We start from the raw sequence: 14,316 nt of genomic DNA on the forward strand, positions 1-14,316 counted from the left end.
CACACCTCACTGTCTGAAGCTGTGAGCTCCTGGTGGCCACACCTCACTGTCTGAAGCTGTGAGCTCCTGGTGGCCACACCTCACTGTCTGATGCTGCTCCTGGTGGCCACACCTCACTGTCTGATGCTGCTCCTGGTGGCCACACCTCACTGTCTGATGCTGCTCCTGGTGGCCACACCTCACTGTCTGAAGCTGTGAGCACCTGGTGGCCACACCTCACTGTCTGATGCTGCTCCTGGTGGCCACACCTCACTGTCTGATGCTGCTCCTGGTGGCCAAACCTCACTGTCTGAAGCTGCTCCTGGTGGCCAAACCTCACTGTCTGAAGCTGCTCCTGGTGGCCACACCTCACTGTCTGAAGCTGTCAGCTCCTGGTGGCCACACCTCACTGTCTGATGCTGCTCCTGGTGGCCACACCTCACTGTCTGAAGCTGTGAGCTCCTGGTGGCCACACCTCACTGTCTGAAGCTGTGAGCTCCTGGTGGCCACACCTCACTGTCTGATGCTGCTCCTGGTGGCCACACCTCACTGTCTGAAGCTGTGAGCTCCTGGTGGCCACACCTCACTGTCTGAAGCTGCTCCTGGTGGCCACACCTCACTCTGAAGCTGTCAGCTCCTGGTGGCCACACCTCACTGTCTGAAGCTGTGAGCTCCTGGTGGCCACACCTCACTGTCTGATGCTGCTCATGGTGGCCACACCTCACTGTCTGAAGCTGTGAGCTCCTGGTGGCCACACCTCACTGTCTGATGCTGCTCCTGGTGGCCAAACCTCACTGTCTGAAGCTGTCAGCTCCTGGTGGCCACACCTCACTGTCTGAAGCTGTGAGCTCCTGGTGGCCACACCTCACTGTCTGATGCTGCTCCTGGTGGCCACACCTCACTGTCTGAAGCTGTGAGCTTCTGGTGGCCACACCTCACTGTCTGATGCTGCTCCTGGTGGCCACACCTCACTGTGTGAAGCTGCTCTTGGTGGTCACACCTCACCGTCTGAAGCTGCTCCTGGTGGCCACACCTCACTGTCTGAAGCTGCTCTTGGTGGCCACACCTCACTGTCTGAAGCTGTGAGCTCCTGGTGGTCAAACCTCACTCTCTGAAGCTGTGAGCTCCTGGTGGCCACACCTCACTGTCTGATGCTGCTCCTGGTGGCCACACCTCACCGTCTGATGCTGCTCCTGGTGGCCACACCTCACTGTCTGAAGCTGCTCCTGGTGGCCAAACCTCACTGTCTGAAGCTGCTCCTGGTGGCCACACCTCACTCTGAAGCTGTCAGCTCCTGGTGGCCACACCTCACTGTCTGAAGCTGTGAGCTCCTGGTGGCCACACCTCACTGTCTGAAGCTGCTCCTGGTGGCCACACCTCACTCTGAAGCTGTCAGCTCCTGGTGGCCACACCTCACTGTCTGAAGCTGTGAGCTCCTGGTGGCCACACCTCACTGTCTGATGCTGCTCCTGGTGGCCACACCTCACTGTCTGAAGCTGTGAGCTCCTGGTGGCCACACCTCAATGTCTGATGCTGCTCCTGGTGGCCACACCTCACCGTCTGATGCTGCTCCTGGTGGCCACACCTCACTGTCTGAAGCTGCTCCTGGTGGCCACACCTCACTCTGAAGCTGTCAGCTCCTGGTGGCCACACCTCACTGTCTGAAGCTGTGAGCTCCTGGTGGCCACACCTCACTGTCTGATGCTGATCCTGGTGGCCACACCTCACTGTCTGAAGCTGTGAGCTCCTGGTGGCCACACCTCACTGTCTGAAGCTGCTCCTGGTGGCCACACCTCACTCTGAAGCTGTCAGCTCCTGGTGGCCACACCTCACTGTCTGAAGCTGTGAGCTCCTGGTGGCCACACCTCACTGTCTGATGCTGCTCCTGGTGGCCACACCTCACTGTCTGAAGCTGTGAGCTCCTGGTGGCCACACCTCACTGTCTGATGCTGCTCCTGGTGGCCAAACCTCACTGTCTGAAGCTGTCAGCTCCTGGTGGCCACACCTCACTGTCTGAAGCTGTGAGCTCCTGGTGGCCACACCTCACTGTCTGATGCTGCTCCTGGTGGCCACACCTCACTGTCTGAAGCTGTGAGCTTCTGGTGGCCACACCTCACTGTCTGATGCTGCTCCTGGTGGCCACACCTCACTGTGTGAAGCTGTGAGCTCCTGGTGGCCACACCTCACTGTCTGAAGCTGCTCTTGGTGGTCACACCTCACCGTCTGAAGCTGCTCCTGGTGGCCACACCTCACTGTCTGAAGCTGCTCCTGGTGGCCACACCTCACTGTCTGAAGCTGCTCTTGGTGGCCACACCTCACTGTCTGAAGTTGTGAGCTCCTGGTGGTCAAACCTCACTCTCTGAAGCTGTGAGCTCCTGGTGGCCACACCTCACTGTCTGATGCTGCTCTTGGTGGCCACACCTCACTGTCTGAAGCTGCTCCTGGTGGCCACACCTCACTGTCTGCAGCTGCTCTTGGTGGCCACACCTCACTGTCTGAAGCTGTGAGCTCCTGGTGGTCAAACCTCACTCTCTGAAGCTGTGAGCTCCTGGTGGCCACACCTCACTGTCTGATGCTGCTCCTGGTGGCCACACCTCACCGTCTGATGCTGCTCCTGGTGGCCACACCTCACTGTCTGAAGCTGCTCCTGGTGGCCACACCTCACTCTGAAGCTGTCAGCTCCTGGTGGCCACACCTCACTGTCTGAAGCTGTGAGCTCCTGGTGGCCACACCTCACTGTCTGATGCTGCTCCTGGTGGCCACACCTCACTGTCTGAAGCTGTGAGCTCCTGGTGGCCACACCTCACTGTCTGATGCTGCTCCTGGTGGCCAAACCTCACTGTCTGAAGCTGCTCCTGGTGGCCAAACCTCACTGTCTGAAGCTGCTCCTGGTGGCCACACCTCACTCTGAAGCTGTCAGCTCCTGGTGGCCACACCTCACTGTCTGACGCTGTGAGCTCCTGGTGGCCACACCTCACTGTCTGATGCTGCTCCTGGTGGCCACACCTCACTGTCTGAAGCTGTGAGCTCCTGGTGGCCACACCTCACTGTCTGAAGCTGTGAGCTCCTGGTGGCCACACCTCACTGTCTGATGCTGCTCCTGGTGGCCACACCTCACTGTCTGATGCTGCTCCTGGTGGCCACACCTCACTGTCTGAAGCTGTGAGCACCTGGTGGCCACACCTCACTGTCTGATGCTGCTCCTGGTGGCCAAACCTCACTGTCTGAAGCTGCTCCTGGTGGCCACACCTCACTGTCTGAAGCTGTGAGCTCCTGGTGGCCACACCTCACCGTCTGATGCTGCTCCTGGTGGCCACACCTCACTGTCTGAAGCTGTGAGCTCCTGGTGGCCACACCTCACTGTCTGAAGCTGTGAGCTCCTGGTGGCCACACCTCACTGTCTGATGCTGCTCCTGGTGGCCAAACCTCACTCTCTGAAGCTGTGAGCTCCTGGTGGACACACCTCACTGTCTGATGCTGCTCCTGGTGGCCACACCTCACTGTCTGATGCTGCTCCTGGTGGCCAAACCTCACTGTCTGAAGCTGCTCCTGGTGGCCAAACCTCACTGTCTGAAGCTGTCAGCTCCTGGTGGCCACACCTCACTGTCTGATGCTGCTCCTGGTGGCCACACCTCACTGTCTGAAGCTGTGAGCTCCTGGTGGCCACACCTCACTGTCTGATGCTGCTCCTGGTGGCCAAACCTCACTGTCTGAAGCTGCTCCTTGTGGCCACACCTCACTCTGAAGCTGTCAGCTCCTGGTGGCCACACCTCACTGTCTGAAGCTGTGAGCTCCTGGTGGCCACACCTCACTGTCTGAAGCTGTGAGCTCCTGGTGGCCACACCTCACTGTCTGAAGCTGTGAGCTCCTGGTGGCCACACCTCACTGTCTGATGCTGCTCCTGGTGGCCACACCTCACTGTCTGATGCTGCTCCTGGTGGCCACACCTCACTGTCTGAAGCTGTGAGCACCTGGTGGCCACACCTCACTGTCTGATGCTGCTCCTGGTGGCCACACCTCACTGTCTGAAGCTGTGAGCTCCTGGTGGCCACACCTCACTGTCTGATGCTGCTCCTGGTGGCCACACCTCACTGTCTGAAGCTGTGAGCTCCTGGTGGCCACACCTCACTGTCTGATGCTGCTCCTGGTGGCCACACCTCACTGTCTGATGCTGCTCCTGGTGGCCAAACCTCACTGTCTGAAGCTGCTCCTGGTGGCCAAACCTCACTGTCTGAAGCTGCTCCTGGTGGCCACACCTCACTGTCTGAAGCTGTCAGCTCCTGGTGGCCACACCTCACTGTCTGATGCTGCTCCTGGTGGCCACACCTCACTGTCTGATGCTGCTCCTGGTGGCCACACCTCACTGTCTGAAGCTGTGAGCACCTGGTGGCCACACCTCACTGTCTGATGCTGCTCCTGGTGGCCACACCTCACTGTCTGATGCTGCTCCTGGTGGCCAAACCTCACTGTCTGAAGCTGCTCCTGGTGGCCAAACCTCACTGTCTGAAGCTGCTCCTGGTGGCCACACCTCACTGTCTGAAGCTGTCAGCTCCTGGTGGCCACACCTCACTGTCTGATGCTGCTCCTGGTGGCCACACCTCACTGTCTGAAGCTGTGAGCTCCTGGTGGCCACACCTCACTGTCTGAAGCTGTGAGCTCCTGGTGGCCACACCTCACTGTCTGATGCTGCTCCTGGTGGCCACACCTCACTGTCTGAAGCTGTGAGCTCCTGGTGGCCACACCTCACTGTCTGAAGCTGCTCCTGGTGGCCACACCTCACTCTGAAGCTGTCAGCTCCTGGTGGCCACACCTCACTGTCTGAAGCTGTGAGCTCCTGGTGGCCACACCTCACTGTCTGATGCTGCTCTTGGTGGCCACACCTCACTGTCTGAAGCTGTGAGCTCCTGGTGGCCACACCTCACTGTCTGATGCTGCTCCTGGTGGCCAAACCTCACTGTCTGAAGCTGTCAGCTCCTGGTGGCCACACCTCACTGTCTGAAGCTGTGAGCTCCTGGTGGCCACACCTCACTGTCTGATGCTGCTCCTGGTGGCCACACCTCACTGTCTGAAGCTGTGAGCTTCTGGTGGCCACACCTCACTGTCTGATGCTGCTCCTGGTGGCCACACCTCACTGTGTGAAGCTGCTCTTGGTGGTCACACCTCACCGTCTGAAGCTGCTCCTGGTGGCCACACCTCACTGTCTGAAGCTGCTCTTGGTGGCCACACCTCACTGTCTGAAGCTGTGAGCTCCTGGTGGTCAAACCTCACTCTCTGAAGCTGTGAGCTCCTGGTGGCCACACCTCACTGTCTGATGCTGCTCCTGGTGGCCACACCTCACCGTCTGATGCTGCTCCTGGTGGCCACACCTCACTGTCTGAAGCTGCTCCTGGTGGCCAAACCTCACTGTCTGAAGCTGCTCCTGGTGGCCACACCTCACTCTGAAGCTGTCAGCTCCTGGTGGCCACATCTCACTGTCTGAAGCTGTGAGCTCCTGGTGGCCACACCTCACTGTCTGAAGCTGCTCCTGGTGGCCACACCTCACTCTGAAGCTGTCAGCTCCTGGTGGCCACACCTCACTGTCTGAAGCTGTGAGCTCCTGGTGGCCACACCTCACTGTCTGATGCTGCTCCTGGTGGCCACACCTCACTGTCTGAAGCTGTGAGCTCCTGGTGGCCACACCTCAATGTCTGATGCTGCTCCTGGTGGCCACACCTCACCGTCTGATGCTGCTCCTGGTGGCCACACCTCACTGTCTGAAGCTGCTCCTGGTGGCCACACCTCACTCTGAAGCTGTCAGCTCCTGGTGGCCACACCTCACTGTCTGAAGCTGTGAGCTCCTGGTGGCCACACCTCACTGTCTGATGCTGCTCCTGGTGGCCACACCTCACTGTCTGAAGCTGTGAGCTCCTGGTGGCCACACCTCACTGTCTGAAGCTGCTCCTGGTGGCCACACCTCACTCTGAAGCTGTCAGCTCCTGGTGGCCACACCTCACTGTCTGAAGCTGTGAGCTCCTGGTGGCCACACCTCACTGTCTGATGCTGCTCCTGGTGGCCACACCTCACTGTCTGAAGCTGTGAGCTCCTGGTGGCCACACCTCACTGTCTGATGCTGCTCCTGGTGGCCAAACCTCACTGTCTGAAGCTGTCAGCTCCTGGTGGCCACACCTCACTGTCTGAAGCTGTGAGCTCCTGGTGGCCACACCTCACTGTCTGATGCTGCTCCTGGTGGCCACACCTCACTGTCTGAAGCTGTGAGCTTCTGGTGGCCACACCTCACTGTCTGAAGCTGTGAGCTCCTGGTGGCCACACCTCACTGTCTGATGCTGCTCCTGGTGGCCACACCTCACTGTCTGAAGCTGTGAGCTTCTGGTGGCCACACCTCACTGTCTGATGCTGCTCCTGGTGGCCACACCTCACTGTGTGAAGCTGTGAGCTCCTGGTGGCCACACCTCACTGTCTGAAGCTGCTCTTGGTGGTCACACCTCACCGTCTGAAGCTGCTCCTGGTGGCCACACCTCACTGTCTGAAGCTGCTCCTGGTGGCCACACCTCACTGTCTGAAGCTGCTCTTGGTGGCCACACCTCACTGTCTGAAGTTGTGAGCTCCTGGTGGTCAAACCTCACTCTCTGAAGCTGTGAGCTCCTGGTGGCCACACCTCACTGTCTGATGCTGCTCTTGGTGGCCACACCTCACTGTCTGAAGCTGCTCCTGGTGGCCACACCTCACTGTCTGAAGCTGCTCTTGGTGGCCACACCTCACTGTCTGAAGCTGTGAGCTCCTGGTGGTCAAACCTCACTCTCTGAAGCTGTGAGCTCCTGGTGGCCACACCTCACTGTCTGATGCTGCTCCTGGTGGCCACACCTCACCGTCTGATGCTGCTCCTGGTGGCCACACCTCACTGTCTGAAGCTGCTCCTGGTGGCCACACCTCACTCTGAAGCTGTCAGCTCCTGGTGGCCACACCTCACTGTCTGAAGCTGTGAGCTCCTGGTGGCCACACCTCACTGTCTGATGCTGCTCCTGGTGGCCACACCTCACTGTCTGAAGCTGTGAGCTCCTGGTGGCCACACCTCACTGTCTGATGCTGCTCCTGGTGGCCAAACCTCACTGTCTGAAGCTGCTCCTGGTGGCCAAACCTCACTGTCTGAAGCTGCTCCTGGTGGCCACACCTCACTCTGAAGCTGTCAGCTCCTGGTGGCCACACCTCACTGTCTGAAGCTGTGAGCTCCTGGTGGCCACACCTCACTGTCTGATGCTGCTCCTGGTGGCCACACCTCACTGTCTGAAGCTGTGAGCTCCTGGTGGCCACACCTCACTGTCTGAAGCTGTGAGCTCCTGGTGGCCACACCTCACTGTCTGATGCTGCTCCTGGTGGCCACACCTCACTGTCTGATGCTGCTCCTGGTGGCCACACCTCACTGTCTGAAGCTGTGAGCACCTGGTGGCCACACCTCACTGTCTGATGCTGCTCCTGGTGGCCAAACCTCACTGTCTGAAGCTGCTCCTGGTGGCCACACCTCACTGTCTGAAGCTGTGAGCTCCTGGTGGCCACACCTCACCGTCTGATGCTGCTCCTGGTGGCCACACCTCACTGTCTGAAGCTGTGAGCTCCTGGTGGCCACACCTCACTGTCTGAAGCTGTGAGCTCCTGGTGGCCACACCTCACTGTCTGATGCTGCTCCTGGTGGCCAAACCTCACTCTCTGAAGCTGTGAGCTCCTGGTGGACACACCTCACTGTCTGATGCTGCTCCTGGTGGCCACACCTCACTGTCTGATGCTGCTCCTGGTGGCCAAACCTCACTGTCTGAAGCTGCTCCTGGTGGCCAAACCTCACTGTCTGAAGCTGTCAGCTCCTGGTGGCCACACCTCACTGTCTGATGCTGCTCCTGGTGGCCACACCTCACTGTCTGAAGCTGTGAGCTCCTGGTGGCCACACCTCACTGTCTGATGCTGCTCCTGGTGGCCAAACCTCACTGTCTGAAGCTGCTCCTTGTGGCCACACCTCACTCTGAAGCTGTCAGCTCCTGGTGGCCACACCTCACTGTCTGAAGCTGTGAGCTCCTGGTGGCCACACCTCACTGTCTGAAGCTGTGAGCTCCTGGTGGCCACACCTCACTGTCTGATGCTGCTCCTGGTGGCCACACCTCACTGTCTGATGCTGCTCCTGGTGGCCACACCTCACTGTCTGAAGCTGTGAGCACCTGGTGGCCACACCTCACTGTCTGATGCTGCTCCTGGTGGCCAACCCTCACTCTCTGAAGCTGTGAGCTCCTGGTGGACACACCTCACTGTCTGATGCTGCTCCTGGTGGCCACACCTCACTGTCTGAAGCTGTGAGCTCCTGGTGGCCACACCTCACTGTCTGATGCTGCTCCTGGTGGCCACACCTCACTGTCTGATGCTGCTCCTGGTGGCCAAACCTCACTGTCTGAAGCTGCTCCTGGTGGCCAAACCTCACTGTCTGAAGCTGTCAGCTCCTGGTGGCCACACCTCACTGTCTGAAGCTGTGAGCTCCTGGTGGCCACACCTCACTGTCTGATGCTGCTCCTGGTGGCCACACCTCACTGTCTGATGCTGCTCCTGGTGGCCACACCTCACTGTCTGATGCTGCTCCTGGTGGCCAAACCTCACTGTCTGAAGCTGTCAGCTCCTGGTGGCCACACCTCACTGTCTGAAGCTGTGAGCTCCTGGTGGCCACACCTCACTGTCTGATGCTGCTCCTGGTGGCCACACCTCACTGTCTGAAGCTGTGAGCTTCTGGTGGCCACACCTCACTGTCTGATGCTGCTCCTGGTGGCCACACCTCACTGTGTGAAGCTGCTCTTGGTGGTCACACCTCACCGTCTGAAGCTGCTCCTGGTGGCCACACCTCACTGTCTGAAGCTGCTCTTGGTGGCCACACCTCACTGTCTGAAGCTGTGAGCTCCTGGTGGTCAAACCTCACTCTCTGAAGCTGTGAGCTCCTGGTGGCCACACCTCACTGTCTGATGCTGCTCCTGGTGGCCACACCTCACCGTCTGATGCTGCTCCTGGTGGCCACACCTCACTGTCTGAAGCTGCTCCTGGTGGCCAAACCTCACTGTCTGAAGCTGCTCCTGGTGGCCACACCTCACTCTGAAGCTGTCAGCTCCTGGTGGCCACATCTCACTGTCTGAAGCTGTGAGCTCCTGGTGGCCACACCTCACTGTCTGAAGCTGCTCCTGGTGGCCACACCTCACTCTGAAGCTGTCAGCTCCTGGTGGCCACACCTCACTGTCTGAAGCTGTGAGCTCCTGGTGGCCACACCTCACTGTCTGATGCTGCTCCTGGTGGCCACACCTCACTGTCTGAAGCTGTGAGCTCCTGGTGGCCACACCTCAATGTCTGATGCTGCTCCTGGTGGCCACACCTCACCGTCTGATGCTGCTCCTGGTGGCCACACCTCACTGTCTGAAGCTGCTCCTGGTGGCCACACCTCACTGTCTGAAGCTGCTCCTGGTGGCCACACCTCACTCTGAAGCTGTCAGCTCCTGGTGGCCACACCTCACTGTCTGAAGCTGTGAGCTCCTGGTGGCCACACCTCACTGTCTGAAGCTGCTCCTGGTGGCCACACCTCACTCTGAAGCTGTCAGCTCCTGGTGGCCACACCTCACTGTCTGAAGCTGTGAGCTCCTGGTGGCCACACCTCACTGTCTGATGCTGCTCCTGGTGGCCACACCTCACTGTCTGAAGCTGTGAGCTCCTGGTGGCCACACCTCACTGTCTGAAGCTGCTCCTGGTGGCCAAACCTCACTGTCTGAAGCTGTCAGCTCCTGGTGGCCACACCTCACTGTCTGAAGCTGTGAGCTCCTGGTGGCCACACCTCACTGTCTGATGCTGCTCCTGGTGGCCACACCTCACTGTCTGAAGCTGTGAGCTTCTGGTGGCCACACCTCACTGTCTGAAGCTGTGAGCTCCTGGTGGCCACACCTCACTGTCTGATGCTGCTCCTGGTGGCCACACCTCACTGTCTGAAGCTGTGAGCTTCTGGTGGCCACACCTCACTGTCTGATGCTGCTCCTGGTGGCCACACCTCACTGTGTGAAGCTGTGAGCTCCTGGTGGCCACACCTCACTGTCTGAAGCTGCTCTTGGTGGTCACACCTCACCGTCTGAAGCTGCTCCTGGTGGCCACACCTCACTGTCTGAAGCTGCTCCTGGTGGCCACACCTCACTGTCTGAAGCTGCTCTTGGTGGCCACACCTCACTGTCTGAAGTTGTGAGCTCCTGGTGGTCAAACCTCACTCTCTGAAGCTGTGAGCTCCTGGTGGCCACACCTCACTGTCTGATGCTGCTCTTGGTGGCCACACCTCACTGTCTGAAGCTGCTCCTGGTGGCCACACCTCACTGTCTGAAGCTGCTCTTGGTGGCCACACCTCACTGTCTGAAGCTGTGAGCTCCTGGTGGTCAAACCTCACTCTCTGAAGCTGTGAGCTCCTGGTGGCCACACCTCACTGTCTGATGCTGCTCCTGGTGGCCACACCTCACCGTCTGATGCTGCTCCTGGTGGCCACACCTCACTGTCTGAAGCTGCTCCTGGTGGCCACACCTCACTCTGAAGCTGTCAGCTCCTGGTGGCCACACCTCACTGTCTGAAGCTGTGAGCTCCTGGTGGCCACACCTCACTGTCTGATGCTGCTCCTGGTGGCCACACCTCACTGTCTGAAGCTGTGAGCTCCTGGTGGCCACACCTCACTGTCTGATGCTGCTCCTGGTGGCCAAACCTCACTGTCTGAAGCTGCTCCTGGTGGCCAAACCTCACTGTCTGAAGCTGCTCCTGGTGGCCACACCTCACTGTCTGAAGCTGTGAGCTCCTGGTGGCCACACCTCACTGTCTGATGCTGCTCCTGGTGGCCACACCTCACTGTCTGAAGCTGTGAGCTCCTGGTGGCCACACCTCACTGTCTGATGCTGCTCCTGGTGGCCACACCTCACTCTGAAGCTGTCAGCTCCTGGTGGCCACACCTCACTGTCTGAAGCTGTGAGCTCCTGGTGGCCACACCTCACTGTCTGATGCTGCTCCTGGTGGCCACACCTCACTGTCTGAAGCTGTGAGCTCCTGGTGGCCACACCTCACTGTCTGAAGCTGTGAGCTCCTGGTGGCCACACCTCACTGTCTGATGCTGCTCCTGGTGGCCACACCTCACTGTCTGATGCTGCTCCTGGTGGCCACACCTCACTGTCTGAAGCTGTGAGCACCTGGTGGCCACACCTCACTGTCTGATGCTGCTCCTGGTGGCCAAACCTCACTGTCTGAAGCTGCTCCTGGTGGCCACACCTCACTGTCTGAAGCTGTGAGCTCCTGGTGGCCACACCTCACCGTCTGATGCTGCTCCTGGTGGCCACACCTCACTGTCTGAAGCTGTGAGCTCCTGGTGGCCACACCTCACTGTCTGAAGCTGTGAGCTCCTGGTGGCCACACCTCACTGTCTGATGCTGCTCCTGGTGGCCAAACCTCACTCTCTGAAGCTGTGAGCTCCTGGTGGACACACCTCACTGTCTGATGCTGCTCCTGGTGGCCACACCTCACTGTCTGATGCTGCTCCTGGTGGCCAAACCTCACTGTCTGAAGCTGCTCCTGGTGGCCAAACCTCACTGTCTGAAGCTGTCAGCTCCTGGTGGCCACACCTCACTGTCTGATGCTGCTCCTGGTGGCCACACCTCACTGTCTGAAGCTGTGAGCTCCTGGTGGCCACACCTCACTGTCTGATGCTGCTCCTGGTGGCCAAACCTCACTGTCTGAAGCTGCTCCTTGTGGCCACACCTCACTCTGAAGCTGTCAGCTCCTGGTGGCCACACCTCACTGTCTGAAGCTGTGAGCTCCTGGTGGCCACACCTCACTGTCTGAAGCTGTGAGCTCCTGGTGGCCACACCTCACTGTCTGATGCTGCTCCTGGTGGCCACACCTCACTGTCTGATGCTGCTCCTGGTGGCCACACCTCACTGTCTGAAGCTGTGAGCACCTGGTGGCCACACCTCACTGTCTGATGCTGCTCCTGGTGGCCAACCCTCACTCTCTGAAGCTGTGAGCTCCTGGTGGCCACACCTCACTGTCTGATGCTGCTCCTGGTGGCCACACCTCACTGTCTGAAGCTGTGAGCTCCTGGTGGCCACACCTCACTGTCTGATGCTGCTCCTGGTGGCCACACCTCACTGTCTGATGCTGCTCCTGGTGGCCACACCTCACTGTCTGATGCTGCTCCTGGTGGCCAAACCTCACTGTCTGAAGCTGTCAGCTCCTGGTGGCCACACCTCACTGTCTGAAGCTGTGAGCTCCTGGTGGCCACACCTCACTGTCTGATGCTGCTCCTGGTCGCCAAACCTCACTGTCTGAAGCTGCTCCTGGTGGCCAAACCTCACTGTCTGAAGCTGCTCCTGGTGGCCACACCTCACTGTCTGAAGCTGTCAGCTCCTGGTGGCCACACCTCACTGTCTGATGCTGCTCCTGGTGGCCACACCTCACTGTCTGAAGCTGCTCCTGGTGGCCACACCTCACTGTCTGAAGCTGTGAGCTCCTGGTGGCCACACCTCACCGTCTGTAGCTGCTCCTGGTGGCCACACCTCACTGTGTGAAGCTGCTTTCTGGCTGTTCATTACATGCAGTGCTGTTGTTGCAAACATGGAGTGCACGAAGCTGGCGTAGCGCAGCCTAGCCTAGCCCCGACCATCAGTGGGAGCTGCATGAAGGTGGCGTAGCGTAGCTTAGGCTAACAACTCACCTTGCAGGATGCACTAATATTATACTACCATATCAAGGTAGTATATACCATATCCTTCGAGTTTGAGACCCCTGACTGAGATATACAAAAACAGTCACAAAATCAACAGTACAAAAACAAAGAGAATTAAATCAAATATCAAGCAAATACTTCAATGATGTACATGAATAATAATGTTACCTTGTTTCTGTAGAGTTACCAGAAACAAGGTAACAAGAGTGGTTTAAAAACAAATATAAAGATGAATAACTCGCTATTAAAACTATGTAAATGTAAGTTACTATGTACAAAAATCTAAATAAATGACCTTAATCTACACATTTGATGATCACATTGTTCCTCTGTTCATCCTCAATACTCCACCCTCTTCTTACAATGGGAGCTTCCTGGCTTCTCTGGAGGAAAAGTTATTTATGACATCACTGTAAGAAATGTGACGGCCAACGTGGTATAGTAGTTGATGCTCATCACTGCTCGTCCACTCACACTGTCCGGTGTCACGGAATATCTCTGGTAGTTTTTATTAATGTGAGCTTGGAAAAGCTGGGCTCTGCACTGGACTCTGCTGCATAGGGAGATGCAGAAAGTCCTCGAACCACAAAACAACTCACACCTCGCATTTTGAGATTATCTTGGCATTTTTTTCTCCTCTTCCAATTTCTCCCTCTTTCTTTTCTCTGAACCTGAAGGAAATGTCCTGTTTTGTGACATTGTTTAGCCTCTACCTGCGCTTTGGATGCACAGTGGTGCTCATGGCAGGGGGTGCATCTCACCAGTGCACCAACGCTTTGGCAGGAAGAATCACTCAGCCGACAGCAGCCGAAAGCAGCAGCAGCATTCTGCTGACCTAAAATTGTGTTTTTGTACAACAATATATCTTTGATGGGTTAGGGTTAGGGTTTGGGTTAGATGTAGAAATCATCAGGCATACATACAAAATATGTATGCCTGTAAGTAGTGTATGCGGGGCCCTGAACAGGCTCTGAGTTGGCTTATGCTGAGGGCCTGCTCTGAGTCAGACCACAAGATGGAGCCACAGAACTGTAGTAACCCTAACCCTGGAGCTGAAAATAGAAGATACCATTTTAAACACCTACCACTTTGTGACGTTTGTGAAGGGTGGGGGTTCCAGTAAATATCCCAGGAGGTGGATGATCCTCAAAATCAGGGGTGTCAAACTCATTTCAGTTGAGGGGCCACATCCTAACCTAATCTGACCTCTGGAGGCCCAACAAGTCAAACATCACATGTTAAACTGCAGATACTGACAAATGCAAAGTCTTTCCTTCTTTTGATTCTTTTGTAACTGCAAGAATTTGCCAGTCTTTTCTGAAATATACATATTAAAGGAAATCAGATATTATATTTGCAACAAAAAAAACCAACCTCAGTCACCTGAATCTGGATATCCTATTTTTATTCAGGATTAAAACAATTTGTCATCATATGGACATTTTTATGAGTTTACGTGTCCAAAGTATCATTTCACATGAATTGGACTCATTGTTTTATTGTGAAAGGTGTTACGTTATGTGACCTCCACAGATGCATTAATGTCGGGGGTCAAATTCTGACCAAGGGTGGTTTTGAATGTCATTTTT

Source organism: Blennius ocellaris, assembly GCF_963422515.1.
Source record: "Blennius ocellaris genome assembly, chromosome: 19".
NCBI classification, from domain to species: domain Eukaryota; kingdom Metazoa; phylum Chordata; class Actinopteri; order Blenniiformes; family Blenniidae; genus Blennius; species Blennius ocellaris.